Source organism: Scophthalmus maximus, chromosome 13 (assembly GCF_022379125.1).
Source record: "Scophthalmus maximus strain ysfricsl-2021 chromosome 13, ASM2237912v1, whole genome shotgun sequence".
NCBI lineage: Eukaryota > Metazoa > Chordata > Actinopteri > Pleuronectiformes > Scophthalmidae > Scophthalmus > Scophthalmus maximus.
Genome location: NC_061527.1, coordinates 18,837,895 through 18,852,456, shown reverse-complemented (window position 1 = coordinate 18,852,456; position 14,562 = coordinate 18,837,895). Strand labels below are relative to the sequence as shown.

Here is a 14,562-nt window from a genome sequence, read left to right as displayed (position 1 = left end):
CACACTCAAGTATTAATGCCTCAAAATTCAGTGTGTTTGAGTAAGATGTCCTATTATTACAAATGCAATCTGAAAGAATGCCAGGAGAGGGCAATAATCTCAACTCCAGGCTGCCAACAAGTTTGTCAACAGAAGTGGCTAACACAAACACTTAATAAGAGACAAAACACGCTGCCCTAATTTGGCAGTGGTTTGTGTGGTTGAAGCTGAATATTATGTTTAAGCATCTGAAAATCCCAAAGAAAACTCCAGTTGAGTTGCTTATAAAAATGAGAGAAGCCTGGTGTTACCGTTTAACTCCACTTGGGGGTGGTAGTAACTAGAGGATGCTTTGTGCTTTCCGGGTGGGGATGAAGAAGATAAGAGGTCGGCATGATGTAGAGGTGCAACAGATGATTTGTGCATCAGTGGACCCTCAGAATCCGGGCATGTCCTGCTTAGTCATAATCCTGACCATGACACCTTCCACAGGAAAGAGTCTGGAAGGATGTGTGGCACGAGAAAGGTGCAGCAGCAGATGCTCCGTCAACTCATTTACAACTTGCTGCTGCTTTAATGGAAGACATTGTGTTTGTTGACGCTCGGTTTAAGTACAAATTTAACCAGAATCATAAAGAAACACAGTAAATGACGTGAATGGGGTTAGTTAAAAATTTTATTGGTCTAATCTTGCAACATTTGCACAGTTGCACCGCTTCTTCAACCATAATATTTCTCATTTGACATTAAGAAAATAAATCTTGTTTTACTGGTTTTCTTTTTGTGTCCTGTTAGCTCAAACTGTTGAAACCCTGAGGCAGGCCTGCGCTTTTGCAAAGTCAGGTTAATATCTGCTCCAAACCACCACTTGAAAGGGGAGCTTAGAAAGGGAATTGTACTGGGTGGACAAGTGGTGATAAGCAGAGGAGTTTTGCTTGAGGCTACTGGTAAACACCTCTGTGTGCTAAGGATCCACATTTGATGGGTTACATGCAAGTGTATCAACCAACAGTAGCATAGTTCTCTGTTGATTCAAGGTTTTTCATAACCATTTCCACCCTGGTCAATAAAAGTGAAAAAGTACACCCACGTCTAGGGCTCGGGGAAATCATTTTGGGAGTCCGTGACAGTCGGACTTGAACTGCACTGGACTCGGACTTGAACTGCACTTTGTCTGCAAAGGCCCCCAAATGGAGCATTTCATTAAAAGCCACCACTGCCCACAGAGACAACTGTGCCCAGGAGGGCTCCACAGGAGGTTTGTCTGCCAGAGTAAAATGAAGTCTCTTGTGGCGCGGCGGTTGAGGAAAGAGCCCCTCATAATGTTAACGGACGAACCATTCAACTGGACTTTGCTTCACCTGAGGTCTGCATGCAAATTACTGTGGTGAACTTCCAGCAATAACATAACTGCTAGTTTGGGCACTGCATCTATGGAAATGTGCCTCATGTAAATTCATTTACAACCATTACATTTCGTTTAACGAATGTTCAAAGGAAAAACTGCCTGGCACTGTAGCAAAACATGAGCACAACACAGCTTTTCTCAAATGTCACCTCGTTATTTACCCATCCACCGATCCAGCTGACATTTAGATACAAACCCTCATTCCCGCTCACAATCGCATCTACAGACGAGAGTCTCCAAGCGAGGCTGCGTGGCTTTGGACCATGGGAGGAAGCTACTGTACTCCTCGGGCAGAACATGCTAAGCCCACACAGAAAGGCCCTGGCCGGCCATCAAGTTTAAACTGAGAACCTTCCTGCTACAGCCACTGCGCTAACAGCCGCACCACAATTTATTGCTGTTCTTGTCAGCGAGTTTTGTCGTTGCCAGGAACTTTCAATATCTCAGAATTGGGAATGTTGTTTGTCCCTCGTAATTTTGGTTTACCCAGCACGTGAACGTGGCATAAGGATTTGGGTATAATGTTTGTACCATGCTCACTGTCTTAGTTTAACATGTTCGCGTGCTAAAATGCGCACATGTTAGCGTGCTAAAATGCGCACATGTTAGCATGCTAATTAGCACATGTTAGCATGCTAACATGTGCTAATTAGCATGGGCGACGCCAGGATTTGTTTCCTTGCTGTTGCTTTGTAGTTGCTATATGACAGCATGGAGTAGCTAGTTCCTTTTCATCCCCGCCCCCCTTTTAATCACAACGGCAAATTGCAGCAACAATGTCTGCACCAAACACATTACTGCACATTACATACAGACCTTTGAATACATGTATTTATTTATTTTTTAAGTAGCCTGCTTTATTTCCCTGTCGCTTACCAATGTTTGGATGCCGCGTTGTGCCTGGAGTTGCACCGCGGAGGACCTGGCTATCGAAGGGGGGGACGCCGGCCAGGGTTCCACCCAATGATCGGGCCCGTGTGGGCCATGTACGTGCTGTGGTGGCACTGCCCGCTGAGGCGCCGGGTGCCTCAGTGCGCGCTCGCGCTTGGGGAAGACTTTAAGCGGGTTGCGGGGCTGCGGCCCCCCCGGAGCACAGAGGCGGGGCCGGTGGACAAGGTGAAACGCGGAGACACCGAGGGGAGTGGTTGTACGAGGGCACCGGGTCCGCGCCCGGCAGCGCCCAGGCAGAGTGGCTCGACACACCGGGCGACTGACAGGTAGGCCGGGATGATGGGGTGTCACATGTATGGTCTCTGTTGGACTATGCGGTCGTTTAGGCCGATACACTGTACGAGAAACTGCTCCATTCTCGAGCTGTTGCCCTCACGTTTCACTGGGCGCGAGCAGAACTTAGAGCATTTATTGTGTCAAATGCTAGCTTGTTCACGTCCAAGTCCATTTCCGCATTGGCAGGGCCCCTTACGCGCTGTCGCGACACTACCACTCGGGAGTGACGTTATAGACAGGGTGCGATTTGTGAAAGAAGCAGAGGGGGGGGGGCTCTGTCATGTGTCACGGGGTGGTTTCGAACCCCCGCCCCCTCATGGGAGGCGGACGCTCTACCAAGGGAGCTAAAAACGAAAGTCCAAAGCGCTAGCTGCTAGCACTAGCTGCTAGCACGTCTCTTAGCGTGTCCGTGAGTGTGGTCTACCCACAATGCACTGCTAAGCACGCGGCCGGCTGGACACCGTTACCAGTGCGGCCCCTGGCCTGATTGGAGCCATAAGCATAATTTTGTATTGAGCCCCATTGCGGCAGCGATATTTATCGTGACGCGCCATGCTCGAACGTAAACGATTCAATCCGAAAGAGAAGTAGAAGAGAATGACTATGAACCAGAAGTGACGCACGTCATAATGTAAATCACTGCTGCATATGAATCATTTACATCTGATGCCGCACGGTGGTGAAACACTCGCCGCTGCGTTTGTTGTAGTCCTTCGGAAATTTGTTAGTTTCACCACGGCAGACGCACGTCCTCAACATCCGCCTTCGCACGATGACGTAGCATAGTGAAAGTCGAGTCGGATTCTCTGTGCAGCGCTGTCGGCTTTTCCTGAGTCCTAGGAATCCTCGTTTACACCTTTCCTTGACCTCATGACGTATTCCACTGAGGTCAAGGAAAAGTAGATAGGAATGGTAGATAGGAAGGACAATTCGACCGCACCCCTCATTTCCCTCCTCAATCTCACTTGACTTTGGGCGTGCAGGCCCCGCGTCTGATCGATTGGGGGCCTCGCAAACTGCTCACGCCCGTGGCACTGTGGAGGGGAGGCCCTGACCGTTAAACAAAACATTCAAATATTCGCGCTTGGTGACATTGGCTGATCATTAGGACAGTCATCTATTGTCTCATGAACGCGAGCGCTGACAGTGGGTGGTCCATTTCGGATTTTATCGTTCTATCGCACTGTAATCCGTTCCCTTTACAGCGCTTTACTTAATAAAAAAAATTATATATTATGTCTTTTGCATTGATCATCAAGATTTTGTCCCTGCCGGGTATAAAAATAATTCTGCAGAGATGGGAATACGTAAACCAGCATGGGGGAAATCCCACGTATCCCCACCGGCAAATGGCACCCTGGTTAAAGATACATTTGCTAAAATCCAGTGAAAATAATTATTTTCCAACATTTGTATGAAGTAATTTCTTCTTCTAATTTGCATCCGATTGTCGTTGAGCTTTTTCAGTCTGAATGAAAATGGCGGCAGAGTGGTGCACTAGCATCACCAAAGGTTGTTTTCTGTTGAGTTAAACATTGACAGTAGACCTTTGGAGACGACTCTTGACTTATGCGGTGCCACACACAAACACAACCAAACACACACACAGAGACAGAGCGAGACGTAGAGACTTGCAGTTAATGCTAAACAAATCAACCTAACAACCTGACCTAACAAATGTGCAAATGTGAAGATAAGAATCTTGCTGAAGGGAGAGGAGGGTGAGACAAAGACGCACATTATTGACTGTGTCAACATTTGTTTGTTTGTGAAGTGATTTGGTGCGCTGCTGATACACTTCAGACTGTTTGCTTCGATTCTCAGGCTAATTTGCTGAGTCGCTCGAGTCACTTTTCCATCTCCATCAGAACATGTGGACAGAGGCACACTGGAATGAACCTGGAGCTCAATAGAAAGTGAGCACGCAGAAATATGCAATGAATCATATGATATGATTCCAATCGACAATACCTCTCTGCAAGAACAATTAATGTCTTTGAGTCGCAGATGGAGGGCTGGATTGCATGTCTTGGACCGTACACGAGCTAGTATTGTGGCGCAACAACTACATGTTGTGAGAATCAAGATGTTACAATTTGATTTAACAACAAGTAGAAATTTTAACAATGTGGAAAGACTCAGCGAGACCTTGCCAGATCAAGTCATGAAAAAGAGTGGGGGGAATTTGATTGTATCATGTTTTACTTTGCGAGAGTGAGAGGGAATCTGATTTCGTTATATTTGGCTGCGCGAGTGAGTGTCAGACAATTAGATTTGCAATCTCTTTGGTTTGTTTGATATGTAACATCAGTCTCCTTCGTGAAACTCGACGCCTCGTTGTGGTCTCTATCCTCCGCTCCTTTGGGAGGGCAGATCCAGGAGCGGTCCGGGATTCGGACAGATCTGCTGCAAAACATATTTGTCTCCTGGCCGCTGTGTGTCATAGAGGCCGGTGTCCTATTTCAAGCTTTTTTAACCCTAACAGGCGGCATCGCATCAAGATTTAAACACCGTCGCTGTAAGAGATACTTTGTCAGACTACAGTATGGGAAAATAAAAAGCAGTCCTATTACATAAACAGTATCTTTAAACTGGCCTAAAAAGACACACATAGGCACACAACATTACATTGTATTAATTTTGCTGAAGCTTTTGTCCAAGGTGACTTAGAATAATCGGTCACATGATATCAGAGGTGGGCAGGTATCATTAAGGGCCCACACTTGATTCTTAGCCAGGCCCTGATAGGGAATCAAACTCCCCGACATTCTGTACCAAACCCTATGGTGTAAGCCAATGAGCTATACCAGCATACATATGCAATATACGCTGTGGAAATACCAGAAAGCAATGGCTTTCACAATGGGTAATGTCATTACATAGACCTTGTTGTTGGGAACTATCTGCAAGCCAGGACAACATGCTAACTCATGACTGTGAAGAGAGTTTGCTTTCAGAAATCATGTGAGACTGCTCCAGGCTGGGACAGTACATGATTCCAAACAACAATATTGAGACTTCTTTTATATTTAATGTTACCAAGCCAGTGTTTGTTTGGTTCAACTCGCTGCTTGACTACATAGTACAAAACAAGGAATTGAAATAAATAACGAGGATATTTTTAAACAAATTTAAACATTTTGTGTGTGGGGTTCGTCCAATAATTGGCTATAAAATATCATCATTTATTTTGAGTGTAAAAGTTCAAGAAGGTTTAGGAAAAATATTTATTAAAAAAAACAAAAACATTTGATTTGTTCTCATACCGACTTGTATTTGGTCTCTTATCACAACATCTTTGTAATTGTGTCCGAACATGATTAGAATCAAACAATTGTTTAGTTAGTTTACTTTGTCAAAATACAACTACGTTTCTATTTAGTCTATTTATGGGTTACAGTCGGCAACGTTTGTCCTACTAAAACTTAGTATTTGTATGTTGCGTGAAAAATAAGATATCATTTTTTTCATCTCTTTTCAGATTTCCAAGCAAATATTTTCTGAATTGAACAATTTCGAAACTAAAGTAATCAGCTACAATAGCGTGGCCCATTTTAGCCACTCCGTATATTACTTCAGTTGTCAACATTATGTAAATTATCCATGAGAGGGAAGTCAAGTTTGAAAAGAAAGTCTTTGACAGTTCAGCTTTGACAAGCACCACTTGCTCTTGGACTATAGAGGTGACTGCCGAGGATACAGGACACCCATCTATTCATTTCCACCGCTGCCTACACGGCTTGTCACATGGAATAATCAAACATTCATGTGCCCAGGCCGCCTCACGTTACAGTACCTCCTCAGTCCCAAGTAACTCCACTCAGTTGGTGCTAAAACTGAACAACAATGAATAATCAGTTCAACTCTTTGCCCTGTCTGTCCCTGATCTATATGTATGAAACAAACAAACTGTTGCTGACCACTGATCCCAAACTTCTGAGCAACAACAGCCATGGCATCTGCGTTAACCCCCACCCACCAACAACGCCCTCTGCTTTCAAATCACACACACAAACACACACAAACACACACACACACACACACACACACACACACACACACACACACACACACACACACACACACACACAGACACAGGCATCTTGGTGGAATTTTTTGTGACAGACTAAAAAAATTGTTTCTATTTTTTTTCTCTTATCACTGTATTTTATAGCTTAAACAACACTGTGCCTCTTATTGCTTTCCTGGGGTCTGACCTGCATACAATAATGTTAACTCAAAGCAAAACAGTACGTGTCTGTGTGTGCATGTACGTGTGGCTTGTTTTTAATATTGTGCCGGCCTGTTTTGCATAAAACAGTTTTGGTATCTTGCAGTATGGTCTGTGTGCGTATCTGTGTTTGCTCTGGTGTGTCTGGTGTCTGCTTGCTTGTGTGGATACTTGTGCACTAGTCAGTGTAGTAGTCATGTGCTCTCTGACTTGTGGCCTCGGCCTGGGGATGACTCCCTTCCATTCATGTGATCAGCGACAGTGGGCTGTGTTGGTACTCTGTTGGAGCCTCGGGCCTAACTGGGAATGATACACTCTTTTCATATGCCAAACGGACAGAAATAAACTCTCTGAAGTCAGCAAAGTGTATCTGTCTCACAGTTTCAACTAATGGCCACAATGTGCCCTCCATGGGTTGTGAAGCAAACATATTGAAAGTCTCGGCCACACTTTGTCTTGTTTGCTCCGGAGCTGCTTATGCTGATATTAGTGGAGATGGTTTTAATCCTGCAATTATCTGGCAGGACATCACTGAAACTGAATGTATATCTCAAACATTCTATTCCGTGAAGAAAACAGTGACAACACTTGAGTCACCCTCAGCTCCCAGTCATCTATATCCCAGTGGTGGTGGGTAGATATTAGCATTAATGTGGTTATTTAACTCCTGCTGGTGTCTTACTTTGCAGAAAAGCATTTCACTATGTAATCTGTCAAATATTCTACTTTTGCAAATTTAATGTTGTGGTGAGGGGGGAAAAAAGGAAGTTGCTTCACGAGTTAAACAAATTATTTGCTTATCACCAAAAGGCTTATCTCTCTCACACTCCTCTCAGGTTACTGTTCTCGAGGGTGTTTTTATCAGTTTGCTGTCAGTTTGCTTTCGGGGTTAAACATTGTGTCTGTGAAAGCCAAACAAATTGTAACCAAGAAGTTACAACCAAATACAAAAATATTCCGTGTTGTGCTCTTTGACTTGCAGTACTCCTGGTCATGCAAAATGTTTAGTATGTTGTGTTTTCTCACGTTACGGAGCACGAGTAGCTTTCAAGGCACCGACCGTGGTTGGTCAAATTAATCATAATGGTTTGGCTGCAGTGGGAAAACCCATGTAATTGTTCAGACCTCCATGTTGTGATTTTCATTTAACAGCAGCTCAGGCTTGTCAGGAGAGTAAGAGATTACGCTGTAATCATTCACTCCGGCCTTCATCTTTTCAGTTTAACTGACCACATTACATTTCTGACTAGTTGAGATGCAGTTAAAGTTGTTCAGTATGATGAAAAAACTGGAAAAACATATAATTTGCAACAATTGTGTTTTGACTGGTCAAATTCCCAATTTAGATTCTAAATATAAAGAAAATATTTTTGATCCATTGTTGTATTACAGATTTTAATAATAACAATAGTAATAATATTAATAACAAAATTTCGCTTACGCTTTACATTTCACACACACACACACACACTCACACACACACAAAGTCTTTTAAGATTGTAGGCCTTCGTGAACAGGTAGGTTTTCTTAGTTTAAAAAAAAAAAAAACATAGAGGCGGCGTTTCAGATCTCTGAGGGGGATGGAGTTCCAGAGGGTGGAGGGGAAATGCAGATAGTATTTTAATAAAAAAAACCTTGATTTAATTGGTACACATGGAAAAATAACAGGGAAAAGGGTGCAGGCAAGCTATTTGTCTCCTCTCAATCACCAGGTCATGAGAACTAAGTGTGAAACTTCACAAATTATTATACACTTATAGCCTGTAGCTACACTACGATGAAAAAGTGGTGAAAGGATCCCTTTTTTTCTACAAGACAAGTTTCACTGTTTTTGTGACAATAATGAGTCCCAGTGCATGCTTTAGAAAGAACATAAAGTAGAATAAGTCAAAAATTAGACACCAAACTTCTTTACTCAACAACTTGCGACTGTTAGTCACAGCCTGACTGGAAAACCACTGTGAATAATTACAGTAGATACTGTAGATATGATTTCTTGGTGTGGGGAGAAGCTTTCTCACGTCTTTGTGATCTCGGAGGGGATGAGTGTGAACCTTAAACTGTACCAAAATACACCCGGTACGTTCTTGAACTTCTAAAAAGTGAGTGATAAAAAGACATGATGCATGTTTATATGCTGACGTGTAATATGTGTTCAATACATTTCTAGTTATCTAGTTGAGCTCTCTATGGGATGTGTTAAATTAGCATTTTGAACCATGAATCTTTCTAACCAGCTGAGCAGCTCCTAATCCCTCCATTCACAACCCCTCCTAAACATTCACCGTTTTAATCCTGCATTGTTTTGTATGGAAAAGACTCCATCACTTGATACATGGTATTCCAGCCAAACTACCAAACTAAAAGCTACCAAGTCACAAGAGGACGCAAAGCAGTTTGAAGGACCCTGGTCAACACATGCTTTAAATTTAGATTGCTTTAGCACTTATGAGGTCACAAAGCCTCCACAACACAGTTCTGATTATGAACATATGAGGAAATATTATGGACTTTGCCTTCTTTTCAAGAAACTTTTCTCAACTGTGAATGATGCATTACAAAAAGCAACTAATAGAAGAAATATAATAGAAAATAATGTATTTTGTGTGTTTAAGCGACATGATGAATTCTTCTGATGTTTATGAGATGTAGATCGGCTGTAGCAGAGCCGAAAAGATTCAGCACATATCGTATGTTCATTTAAAACGCCGTCTTAAGATTAATTTCCACTATGAAATTTAATATTTCTCCAGTGAAAACTAAATTGTACTCCTCTACCACAGTTCTTACACTGTTTGCTCATTGGTTATTGTCAATATTGATATAGGCAGACAAGGCCTGCAAGGAATGCTGCAGGAATAGTGCTGAAGCTTGTTCTCATTGGCCTTTTTTTTCTCCACAAGAAATTTTGAAACAAAAACAGAAGGCCACAGAGGGAATAACAGAGTTTTGTGTGATTTAGTGTGATTCATATGCAGGCCAACTTTCTTGAGTAAAATATCAAATTGGCCTTGGTTGAGTAAAACCAGCTGACATAAAAATGTCTCCTCTCTCAAAGCTGCAATTTCCAGGCATATCTACATTGTAAATGTGTCTGAACTCAAGCAACCACCAGCCAGACTCTCTGGGAAACTGGATTTTGAATGTCTACAGAGTGATACATAACTGCCAGCTGGGACTCCACATTGTAAAATGGAGTGCAGACAGTATTAAAGTGTAGCTGTGTCAGTCCTGCTACTTCCTCTCTTGTGACTCTCAGATGTTTCTTTCAGTATGTTAGTATCATGCTGATAGGTTTATGGCTCTTAACAAACAGAGCATTATATTTAGAAGAGATGGCAACAAGTTTATGAGATATGTATAAAATTGAAGGAAGTGCATAGCGGGCAATTGATACCAGAGGGTGGCTGTGGCTCAGGGTCGTCCACAAACCGTCGGTGGTTGCCCAAGTGTCCTTGGGCAAGGCAGTAAATTACCTCTGACTGCTATTCCGGCCATGTATGAATGTGTATGAATGTGACAGAAAAAGTGTGGTTAATAGCAGCGCTGTGTGTTAATGGGTGAATGTGACTTTGAGTGGTGGATAAGACTAAAGCGCTATAGAAATACAGGAGTGGATACAAGTTACTGTACCTGCTGTAAAGAGACTAGAGAAAACACTACAATATAGTCCTAGTGGTACTACCAGTGGTGTGTTGAATAAAATGCCAATGTCAATGTGCTAATATACTGGCAATGATGATCTTAACATGCTGATAATTGCATGTTTAATATTCACAGAGTTCACCATCTCAGTTTAGTGGGCATGTCATCAGTTGTGCAGGTATTTGATTATTAGCAATAAACAAATTGAATCTCTGACCTTATGACGGAGCTAGATGAAAAGTGCACTTCCAACAGAAAGTTGTTAAAATACTCCATTAGTACAATACTTTATGTCACGCCATCCCATTGATTTTGAAACATTTCACACAATAACAAAAATGGCTTATACCTTACCTGGGCAGAGACAAAGCTGTGAAGTATCTTACCCTTTTCTCAAAGCTCTAACTCCAGGCAGTGTTTATAATTCCTCAACTGTGAGTGAGCCAACTGGCGGTCCACAGACAGCCATAATAATAGTTGAATTCAGTCAATGGGCGTTTTTCAACAGAAAAAAATGTTGTTTTCTTTTACGTCACGTGATTTGTGTTACCTAAACTCCTTAAAGGGGCAATAAGCCGTTTTGGCGAAAGATTGTTGGTTGTTGATTTCCTGACCGCACTGGTCGGGGCTTGAACCCGCAGCCTTGTGTATGGGAGACCGACGTGCTAACCACGATGCCATAACCATTGAGTCCTAGCACATCTCTTAAGGTGTCGGGAAGTGATGTTACCAATCTGTACATGCAGTGTTGGGGAAGGGTTTTGGGGGATGGTTCAATTTACAGAGCCAGGGCTGAATTGTCAGCTAGCCTAGCATGAGGAAATATTTTCTGAATTTCACAAAAAGTGTATTGGATGAAAATCATCGCTCACTGCCCCTTTAACTGCCAATTTAATCAAAGACTTTACATAATTTATAAACACACTTTAAAATAAGACTAGTTCTATGGTGCGTTCACACCAAACCCTATGAGATTACATAAAAAAGTCAATGCATAGACGCAAATGTTCGCATCACTCGCGCTCGTCTCTAACAACCGCCCCCTTCGTCTTCATGTCTCTTTTTCTTTTTAATCAACATTGTGTGCACTAAATTCATTTAACTTCCACTGCTTTGTTTTTTAATTTGTGTGTCAGTGCTTTTGCTCTCACTGCCAGTGTCTCCTTTTGTTAACCAGGATGTGTCTGTGTCGTTACACAACACTTCCATGGCCTGCCCTGAAGTCAAACTGTGGGCACTGCAGCAGCCCAAGTGCGTGCCCGTTAAGTGACCTCCAGCCCAGGGGGCCCTGAAGTCTGTGCTAAAATTCGGGAACAATGAAACATAACTCTAAACATAAACTTAACCCTGTCCACAGTTTGCCCCCTTTCAGTTCATGCTCCTGTCTGACATTTTGACTGCTACTCGCTCCAGAACAGCCCTTGACAGCAAACCAGTCACTTCTTAGCCTCAAATGTCCTCTCTTTGACCTCTGGTCTGTGCAACTGGCCTATCCAGTTGCCAAACTTATTTGGGATCGTATTGGTTAGTGCAGTCTTTGACCTGCCCAACACATAAAGACTCATACTCTGGACCTTGTGCTTTTCTTTGACCTTTTGCTGAGCAATTTTGTTCTACGTGACATCTGTGTGTCTGACCACAAGGTTGTCTTATTAGAAACGGAGCCTCCTCTATCTATGCCTGCCCAAACTTGCTACCCTACTCCAGATCACCTCTACCACACCTACCCTGTCTTCCAGTGCCTTTAGTGCCTGCCCTAGTCCCTGCTATTTAATCCTCCCCCAGAACTCTGGCTGAATGAATCCACAGACTCTCTTCGAAGGGGCTTCTGGAGAGTGTAAGTGGCCAAAAAATAGATTGCATGCACCCTATGTTATGTTTAAGGAACCACATGTATAGTCCCCTCTTGTTTTAACCGTAGTTCTGCCACTCCTTAAGAAGTCTGGTCTTGACCCAGCTATTCCAAATACATTCAAGCCAATTTCCAAGCTTTCTTTCTTTCATAAGGATTTAGTTTTCTTTTTTCAAATCAGATTCTGATTAAAAACAAATAATTTTTTTGAGAAATTCAAGTCAGGGCTCAACAAGCACCACAGCATTTTGACAGCTATCCTAAGAGTGACAAATAACTGCCTCTCTGCTGTGTTCTGCAGAATGAATGTTGCGTTCTGCAGCCCTCACTTTCAGGGCCACTTGTTTTCTGTCTATCCTTTCACTGCTACCCAGATGATCTAACCTCTCCTCACACACTCTTCCGCAATCAGGCTATCTAACTCGTCTGCGATTTTATTTAAGACTGGTTGGATGAGAAGAACACTGCTGAAAATCTTTTTAGAGAAAGAGTGATCAATGCACTAATATCCTCCAGATTGGACTAATGTTACCTGGATATGTCTCTGGCTACCATCTCCTGTTTACAATGAGTTCAAAATGCTGCTGCTGTCCCTACATCTTTACAGTGGCTCCCAGTTCATTTTGAAATAAACTTCCGAAATCCTTCTAATCGGCTACAAATCTCTACAGGGCCTGACTCCTACATATATTATCTTTAAAAACTTGACAAACCCTTTCAGCACCACCAGATCTCTAAGATCCTCCCACATGGGAAAAAACGATGTCTGAAGAAAGGCTTCTTCTGTAGAAGCTGCTTGGCTCAGGATTGCTGTACCAGAGGCCATTAGCCAGACTAAGTCCGTTGATGCTTTTAAAATGCACCTCAAGAACAACTTTGATTTAATTTTGCGGCTTTTAACTGTGTTAACTGCTCTCTATTTTCCTCTGATTAATTGGGTTTCAAACTGTTTGAATATGTTTTCTCTATGTTGTGCTGGTTTGTTACTGGTTTGTTAAGTGTCTGGCCTCATGCATGGGGCACCATGAACATGTTATTACAGTTCATCAGTTATGGCTATCAAAATTAATAAAATCTGAATATCAAATAATACCTTTAATTTATATCTAAGTTATCTCAGGGTAACCACCCTTTGAGGGAAGGGACGTGATTGCCAGTTTACTGATTCAGTCTCATTTACAATTTAATAACTATCAATTTGTAATTCTGATTTATAATTCAAATAATGTTTAAAACCAAAATCCCCACATTGGTAGTCAGGAGAGGTTGAAGGATCTAGAGTTCTACCAATCAGAGGTTGGCAATACTCACTCTTATGCAATATTAAATGGACCAGACTGTATATTTAGAAACATTTATTTCAAAAAGATATGACAAGTTGAAACAACAATATCTAATCTAACATGTAAATATATACAGGTGTGTGTGTGTGTGTGTGTGTGTGTGTGTGTGTGTGTGTGTGTGTGTGTGTGTGTGTGTGTGTGTGTGTGTGTGTGTGTGTGTGTGTGTGTGTGTGTGTGTGTGTGTGTGTGTGTGTGTGTGTGTGTGTGTGTGTGTGTGTGTGTGTGTGTGTGTGTGTGTGTGTGTGTGTGATGGGAGGGGTTGTCAAAGGTCTGAGAAGTTCTAAAAACAAGATGGCGATAAACAAAGAAACTACACCAAAATGGCAGAATCAAAGGTATCGGCTGGACCACATGCTGACAGAAGAGATCTCTTTGCCAGCCCACATCAGCTGACTGCTCAGCTGATCCTTCTCTACAAATTCAATTGGCAAAGCTCATGTTGTGCGCTCTATTTAAGCTGCTTTAGCCTACCAATCTTCCTGCTTTTACTGCAAGCCATTTTACAACCCGCCCCCATCCCAGCACCTCCTTTTCATGTTGTATCTGACATAATCAGTTGTCATTGATGCCTGCTCTGTTCTGCGCTCGGGTCTTTTTAGCTGCTCCTCTCCCTGGGCCTCACTTTCCATGAAGACTCATGGAAGGGTAGGGAGATATGCTCTCCCTAGCTCAGGCTTACTACATGTGCGCGTGTAAGGGCAGGGTGGTCCCAGAACAGAGCCATAACGCCAAACACAACGAATTGCTTTATTATTATTATTGAAATTAATTAATTTTCTCAATAATGGTCCTGACTGAGATATATTTTATTTCTTATCAGTTATATATTTATTTTTGGATGCGTATATGTGTATCGTGTATGCAAACCAGTTTGCTT

The 14,562-nt window shown here is 42.5% G+C and overlaps 1 protein-coding gene across 1 annotated transcript in view; it reads left to right on the top strand.

The window, feature by feature from the left end:
• The first annotated feature begins 1,396 nt into the window (after positions 1 to 1,396).
• The window catches only part of kita (KIT proto-oncogene, receptor tyrosine kinase a), a 41,810-nt gene continuing 28,644 nt past the window's right edge, over positions 1,397 to 14,562 (top strand). Inside the window, exon 1 of the mRNA XM_035646904.2 lies at positions 1,397 to 2,604. The gene's annotated coding sequence lies outside the window, so the exon portion shown is untranslated. The remainder of the gene's footprint in view (positions 2,605 to 14,562) is intronic.